An 8791-nucleotide genomic window follows, 5' to 3' on the forward strand; every position below is an offset into this window, starting at 1 on the left:
CATCAGATACACCAGAGCTGGCACACTATATAGTTTCTGAAAGTTTAACCAAAAGAATGAAGCCCTGTAGTGACTGGAGAAAGAATAAAAGCACAGTAAAACAAAGTTGTTGATATTCCATTCCTGATAAAGAAGATAGCTTCTTTTTTAAAAATGTGGTAAAAAGTTACTGTTTTTCTGATTCAGTGTTCTCACTAAAAAACTTGATAACCACTGACCTAGGGAAAAAAAAGACATTCTTGAGATAATCTTTAAAAAAATATTGTTTCTCTCAGCCAAGCTTTTGAAAGGTGCTGAAAAGAAAGCTGAGCCCCAAAGAACTGATGTTTTGAACTGTGGTGTTGGAGAAGACTGCAAGGAGATCAAACCAGTCAATTCTAAAGGAAATCAGTCCTGAATATTCATTGGAAGGACTGATGCTGAAGCTGAAACTCCAGTACTCTGGCCATCGGATGCGAAGAACTAGAAAAAACACTGATGCTGGGAAAGATTGAAGGCAGGAAGAGAAAGGGATGACAGAGGATGAGACGGTTGGATGGCATCACCCACTCGATGGACCTGAGTTTGAGTAAGCTCTGGAAGTTGGTGATGGACAGGGAGGCCTGGCGTGCTGCAGTTCATGGGCTTGCAAAGAGTTGGACCCTACTGAGTGTCTGAACTGAACTGAGCAGAAGGAGCAGGAGATTGTTTCAACAGGTTAAGAATAGAGCCATGTACACTATGTGACTAAGCCATCTTGTGAAAAGATGATGTGCAAAAATTGGAAAAGAATCTGGTGTGTCTGCTCTAATGCACACCAGAAGGGTGCCATCACAGAGCAAGGCTGCAAACATTTTGTAGTTTGGAAAACTGTTAAAAGTAGATGTAACCCCTGGTGAGACTGTTAGATTAAATAGAGGATGTTCAGTTAAATGTGAATTTCAGATAACCAATGAGTAATTTCTTGTATAATTATGTCCCATACAATATTGGGAAATTCTTATTTGTGTTTATCTGAAATTCAGGTTTAATTAGGCATCCTGCAATTTTATTTGCTAAATTTGGCAACCCTGTTCCCTTGGCTATAACATTGTCTGGCTAAGTTACTGTGTTATTGCCTCTCTACTCGGAAGAATGAGACTTTCTGGAGTGTGCTCCAAAATAACTTGAGGTGGGTTCTAAAATGCATATGCCATATTACTGGAGGGAGTGTTCCCCTGAGTGGGAATATTTGAAAGATCATTAATCAAGTCTGATCGGTTGACTTCAATCTGCAGCAGAAGCCAAGTTGACAGTGTGGTCAAGAAGTCTCCTGAAGCTCCCCCTTGTGGCAGGAAAGCATAACCCCTCTGCTTTCCATTTCACTCTGCCAGACACCCTCCCTCCCACCTCTGCCTCTATCACCTGGTAGCCAGGGACCACCACGCTGACACAAAGTCACCACCACAGTCTCCCATCCTTGCCTCCAATATAGCCCCCAAGCAGCCGAGGAGTACTGGAGACAGAAATTGTCCCAGGACTCAGTACTTTGGTCTCAAACAAGCAGTCCTAATTCAAGAGTACTCATTTCAGTGAGATGCACTATATGCCACATGTAGGGTGGTTTTTGAGAGAGAGGAAAGGATCTGGGTTAGGGTCTGGGAGAGAGATCCTCCGCCTCTGAGGAGAGCAGCTGTGAGGCTCTCCAAACTGGATGGGTGTGGCTGACCAGGGTTTAGCCCTTGAGGATAGAGGAGGCCAGGAGATGATGGGGGAGGCGCCAGGGCAAGGTTTTTGAGAAGCAACCATGGCAACAAGGCCTTGACTTGGAGGTCTGAGTTTGAAAGCTCACTGGACCCTTCTGTAAAGATGAGGGATGAAGCAAGGTGGGACCTTGGGTAATCATACCAGAGCAGATGTTTCTCCTGTGTATTCTTTGGGTTTTCTGAATTCTAAACATACAAAATGAGAGTGTGTATGAGGGGAGACACTGTAGGGAACAGAAACCCATTCAGACTATATTAATAAAGAACAAGCACATTATTTCAGGTTTTAAAAAAATAAACAGAAACCTCAATTAAATAGAGTTGGGAGACCAGAAGAGTCTGCAACAGGAAAGAGAGCCCATCAGAAAGAAGAAAGACCCCTCTTCTTTTCTGGCAAAGACTTAGTCAATGAAAAGTCATGGATTCTTTGATTACTACAGCCCTCCCAACTTCCTTTTCCCCTCTAGAAAAAGAGGTCTCCTTCTGCTGCTGTACCGGGACTTGTAGGTGGCTCCCAGTGGTTGCTGACCCTCAACTGCAATTTGCCATTGATCCTAAATAAACCCATCTTTGCTGGAAAAATATCTGGCAGTGGGTTTATTTTAGGTCAACGTTTTGGTGGCCCATACAGAGACCAGGGAAGACCCCTGAAGGCTCTACGGGTCTTTGTTGCAGAGGGTTTTCTTAGTTATGGTGAGTGGGGGCTGCTCTGTAGTTGCAATGCACAGGCTTCTCATTGCAGTGGCTTCTCTTGTCATGGGGCATGGGAGGGCTTCAGCAGCTGTGGGTCATGGGCTCAGCTGCTCCGAGGCATGACATGTGGACTTTAGATTAAAAGTGTCTGGGCGTTCTCCCTCCTTCCTCTTCTTGTCACCCAAATGTGACCTCAACAGGTTTCCAATCTGTGTACCCTCTGACAAGAGACACTATACCCAGGAAAGGTCCTTCCTGGTGTTTTACAACAAAAACTGCTGAAACTAGAAAATCTGACTCTTGACCGGCAATGCATTCAGAGAAACAACTTGGTCAAAAGGAGAAACTGTTAAAAAAAAAAAAAGTAACAGAAGCCTCAATTAAATACAGTTGGGTGACCATGCTTGTTATCTCCAATTTTACATACCATGGTGGTTAGGTTTCTGGGTGATGGAATGATGTGTTTCTTCCACTGCAGAGAAGAAATACAGCTCCACTGAAAAACTGCTAAAGCCAAATTTACGCACAGAGGGACTTCCCTGGTGGTCTAGTGGTTAAGAATTCACCTTGCAATGCAGGGGGTGCAGGTTCCATCTCGTCAGGGAACTAAGATCCCACATACCACGGGGCAACTAAGCTGGACAACTAGAGAGCCCATGCACCACAATGAAGACCCAGTGTAGCCAAAAAAACAAAATGTAATGTACAAAAATTAAAAAAAAATTTACCCATAGAAATGTCTTCTTATTTCAGTAGGGAGCAGCAGGTAAGAATACCCTTGAGGGACTTCCCTGTGGTCCAGTGGTTAAGAACCTGCTTCCCAATGCAAAGGATGTCAGCTCGATCCCTGGTTGAGGAACTAAGATCCCACGTGTTGGGGTGGGGGATGGAGGTGGGGACTGAGCCTGCACACCACTACTGAGCCCAAGCGCCCCAACAAAGAACTTGGCTACTTACCGCACCTAAGACCCGATGCAGCCAAGAAATAAACAGATAATGTTAAAAATGGAAACCCCCTGAAATGAGAAGCAAATCTAATTCTATTATGCCATGGTTTTTTTTTTTTTTTTTCACACTTTAAAAATAGATATGTATTTATTTGGCTAGGCTGTGTCTTAGTTGCAGCATGTAGGGTCTAGTTCCCTGACCAGTGATTGAACCTGGGCCTCCTGCACAGGAACAAAGAGTCTTAGCCACTGGACTACCAGGATGTCCCCACGTTTTTTTTTTTTTAAGTAAGACTTTCCTAAGTTATTTCATATGAAGCTTTCACTAAAGAAAGGAGATGCTAAGTTCTCTGGTTTCTAGACAGCTAAGAGGAGAGAGCCTTAGAGCAAAATTCTTAAAAAGAATTTTAAAGAAAAGCTGTTTAGTAGGAAATAGAATTCCTTGTGGAAATTATAACAGAGGCCCTTCTAGGTGTGTGTGTGTGTCTGACGGTTTGTACATTCTTGGTAAGTGCAGATTGCCTAGGTTCTAGTGGCAACCTACTAGGTCTGAAGACAGGATGAAAAAATAATAGTGCAGCATATCTCACTGATTCGCTTTACTTCTTAAAATATGGCCTAGAAAATTTTAAAGTACAGAAGCGGATCTTAAGGCTGTAGATAGTTCCTTTGCACATTCATTAGAGATATATTTTTATATGTGTAGTTTTCATTTTAGTTGCCCTACAAAGAAAGTAAGGAGAACTTTTACTTGTATTTACTTCCTGTCAAAACATGCAAATGAATCGGAAAAAAAAATATATTTGGCATGTCAGGGTTCAGGTCTTTGCGCAAACAAGTCAAGCAAAAACATGTTTCTTTAGAGTTTCTGCTTGTTTCTCCGGAAGCCCCTGTACTGCTGCCTTTTCTTGGCCCTTCTCTTCCTTGGCTTCAGAGCGAGAGACCCTCCTGACAGGCAATGATGCGGAAATGCCACCAGAGCCTTTCATGTTTCACTTTCATGAACCGGGGAGCAGTATTTGGGTTTGGCCGGTTTGTTCCCTAGGGGCCGCTAACCCATCTGGAAGTGGATGTACTGCTCCAGTGGGACAGCTGTGCCCTTTCATGCCACCAGAACCACCAAACTTCTCACCCCGTGTCCTTTCTGTCTCCTGGCTCTGCCTCCTCGGAGGCCTTCTGCCATTCTTGCTCAGAGCCAGTGAGCCAGGTGGCCCTTTTCTAGCTGGTTGCAAAGAGTCAGACATGACTTAGCCACTGAACAACAACAACTGTTTACCATGACAACTTCCTATGGAGATACAAAACCAGAGTAGCCAACAGAGACACTCCCTGTCCTGGGCATTGCCCAAGGAAATAATAAAGCAGTTATTTCTTATTTCTTAGTTGTGGCATGTGGGATCTTCCATCTTCATGGCAGCATGTGGGATCTAGGTCCCTGACCAGGGATGGAACTCAGGTCCCCTGCATTGGAAGCCTGGAGTCTTAGCCACGGGACCACCAGGAAAGCCTTGAAGCTAGGCATCTTGAAGGACATATGAGAGAGAAAAAGAATATTTATTTATGCAATTATGTTCTAGGCCGGGGTACAGGTGATTTGCAGGTGGAAATATCATTTGATATTGACATTAGACCTACCTTGTTGTTTTCTTTCATTCTTATCTTGGGTTATAGGAAGTAGTGGGGTCTTCTCACACCTCAGGGTTTCTGCTTAGGCTGGTGAGGGTTTTGTCCCACCCTGAATGAAGTTCAGCTCCTACTTCACTCCCTAAGCCTTGGACCCGGAATGGCCTGTACTGGCCTGGAGGAAGGAATGCCTTCTCAACTCACACAAAGATGCACTGCAGGTAAGAAGTGCCGAGGTTTGGCCCACAGCCCCACTCCATGCCTGTCAAAGTCCTTAAGAAGACAGATGTTGCCTGCTCTTCTGCTGGGGCCCAATGGACAAGGACCCCGTCACAGTGCCCAGAAGACAGGCTCTCAGTCAAGTTGGCTCCTCCCCCTTCCTCTGTTCCTGTCATTCTTGGGCTGATAAAATGCCTTGTTCATCTGGTAAACTCCCAGTTGAAAAGTCATCACAGAAGGCCTATCCATTCCACACCACTGCCAAACGAATCCTCCTATAATACCCTTTTACTACCCACCACTGGTCTCAGCCTACAATATCCTCTTACCACCTACTGCTATGTCACTTTGTAAGAGTCAATCTCTTTTTTGGTCAATATACATTTCCCTGATGGTCTAGCGGCTGAGACTCTGCACTCCCAAGGCAGGAGGCCTGGGTTCCATCCCTGGTCAGGGAACTAGATCTCACATGCCCTAACTAAGACTTGGTGCAGCCAAATAAATACATTAAAAAAATTTTTTTAATTAAAAGGTAAAGGAAGATCCAGGGAAAAGTGAGTTTTCTTCATACGTTCAATCCCAAGTTTCACATATTCTTTTCCCAGAAATAACCACTGTTACTAGTTTGTTTTTCTTCTTCCAGAGATATTTTATGCATAAACAAACATGTACACAAGTAACACTTACTTTAAAACCTAAATAATATATTACACATATATTGTTTAGTACTTGCTCCTCCCTTCCCATTAATAATAGAGATTAAATAGTCTTTATATCTGTGGGTTTAGATCCACCTCATTTAAAAAAATAGTCTCAAGGTGTGGTGCCTGGTACACGTAGATCCATCTTTCTTTCTGTTTTTTAATTTTTGGCCATACCACGACGCGAGGTATGTGGGACCTCAGTTAGTCCCCTGACTAGTGATTGAACCTGCGCCCCCTGCAATGGAAGCATGGAATCCTAACCACTGGACCAGCAGAGAAGTCCCTCACCTCATTCTCTTAATCTCATGGTATAGCTATATCACAGTGGTTCCCAATGTAGGGTGACTTTGTATCCCACCCTCTCCCGTCAACAGAAGATTTTGGTTATTAGGACTGGGGTTTTTACAAACATCCAAAGTGGGTAAAGGCCAGGAATGCTGCTAAATATCATACCAAACACAGGACTTCCCTGGCAGTTCAGATGGTAAAGAGTCTGCCTGCAATGCAGGAGACCCCGGTTCGATCCCTGGGTTGGGAAGATCCTTTGGAGAAGGAAATGGCAACTCGCTTCAGTATTCCTGCCTGGGAAATCCTATGGACAGAGGAGCCTGGTAGGCTAGAGTTGGACATGACTTAGGATTTAAACAACAATAAACAATACACAGCAAACAACAACAAACAATATTAAAAATCAGAGACATTACTTTGCCAACAAAGGTTCATTTAGTCAAAGCTATGGTTTTTCCAGTAGTCATGGATGTGAGAGTTGGACTATAAAGCAAGCTAAGTGCTGAAAAATTGATGCTTTTGAACTGTGGTGTTAGAGAAGACTCTTGAGAGTCCCTTGGACAGCAAGGAGATCCAACCAGTCCATCCTAAAGGAAATCAGTCCTGAATATTCATTGGAAGGACTGATGCTGAAGCTGAAACTCCAATACTTTGGCCACCTGATGCAAAGAACTGACTCGTTGGAAAAAACACTGATGCTGGGAAAGATTGAAGGCAGGAGAAGAGGACAACAGAGGATAAGATGGTTGGATGGCATCACCAACTCGATGGATATGAGTTTGAGCAAGCTCTGGGAGTTGATGATGGACAGAGAAGCCTGGTGTGCTGCAGTCCATGGGGTCGCAAGGAGTTGGACATGACTGAGTGACTGAACTGAATTGAACTGAAACAATATCAGGACAGTTCCCACAACAAAGAATTTCTGGCCTCAACTGCCAATAGTGCTGAGACTGAGAAATTTTGCTGCATAATAACTCAGTTAACCAGATTCTCTGTTGATAAACATTTAGGTGGTTTCTAATATTTTAATATATAAACCCTGCTGCAGTGACTATGGTATAAATTGGAGTTCTTAGTTGCAGATGATATGATTTATTTTAGTTTAAGCAGAAAGGATTATCATAGGGGGTGACCACATTTTTGAAAAAGTTAACAGTTCAAGCTTGAGGGACTTCCCTGGTGGTCCAGTGGCTAAGACTCCTCACTCCCAATGCAGAAGGTCACTGGTCAGGGAACTAGATCCCACCTGCCATAACTAAGATCGAAGATCCCGAGTGCTGCAACTAAGACCCTGTGCAGCCAAATAAGTAAATATTTAAAAAATTAAAAACAACATGTAGGCTACAGAGAACCGGTCTGAGGGCTCCTGCATTTCACACCACCAGACTGCATTTGGGGCTTTTAGGGAGAAGCAAAAAAAGACAGAACTCTGAAGTACTGGGGTTCACTGCTATCTGCAGGACAAGCAGAGGAGGAGAAGGCAGGGAAGAAGCTAAATGGCCAAAGGGAAAGGTTGGAGCGGGAGCAGGGATGGCCAGTAAGGAGGCTTTTAAGGAGAAGTGAGAGGCCCCTTTGTTTCAGAAGAGGTTCACAGAGAGAGATAAGCCTGGAGAAAGAGTCACACGAGGGAGCGTTTCAGAAGTCACAGTTTGAGCCTGCTACTCCCTAGCGTGCTGCTCTGAGGGCTGTTCCCTACCATCCCTTCTGCCTGTTCCAGCACTTCCTTGGCTGATTCGTGAACTCCCCCTTACCCTGGCTCCAGTGTTTCCACCTTTCTTTCCTCTTCTGTGGTTGTCTACTTGATGGATAACTCACTCTTCGGGAAGTTTCCACGGTCCTTGATTTCACGTCACATCACTTACCACATTTGGTCCAAGTACACTTTGGATTCGGTGGGTCTCACCCGCATCTCACCCACAGGCTATAAGGTCCTTTTTTATCCTTCCCACTCTAGGTCTGCTCCAGGCTTGGTACATAGTATGCAGTGCTCAGGCGATGTTTGCTGAAGCACAGGAGTTAAGGGCAGAAATTCTGAGCCAGGTTGCTTGGGCTAGGAACCTAGCTTTTCCACTTTCTGTGTAGCCCTGGGCACAGTTTTTAACCTTTCCATTCCTATTTGTTCATCTGTAAAATGTAATCCTCAGGTCAACATTTTATTGTGAAGAAGAAAAATTAAACAAGCTATACTCGGCACTCAGAACAGTGCTTAATACTCAAAAAGTCTTATCAAAGTGCTATGTTATTATAAATATGTTCTACATATAACTATTATTAGTATTTATTTATTTTTGGCTGTGCCCAGGCTTTTCTCTAGTTGTGGCGAGTGGAGGCTGCTCTCTAGTTATGGTGCATGGGCTTCTCACAACCGTGGCTTCTCTTGCTGTGGAGCATGGGCTCTAGGGAGCACAGCTTCAGTAGTTATGACTCCTAGCTCTAGAGCACAGGCTCAATAGTTGCGGCGCACAGGGTTGGCTGCTCCGATGCACGTGGAATCTTCCCAGATCAGGGATCAAATCTGTATCTTCTCCTTGGCAGGTGGATTTGGAAACCCTATAAATATTATTATTATTAGATGTTATCTTTGTTAAATTGC

Source organism: Muntiacus reevesi, chromosome 2, assembly GCF_963930625.1.
Source record: "Muntiacus reevesi chromosome 2, mMunRee1.1, whole genome shotgun sequence".
NCBI lineage: Eukaryota > Metazoa > Chordata > Mammalia > Artiodactyla > Cervidae > Muntiacus > Muntiacus reevesi.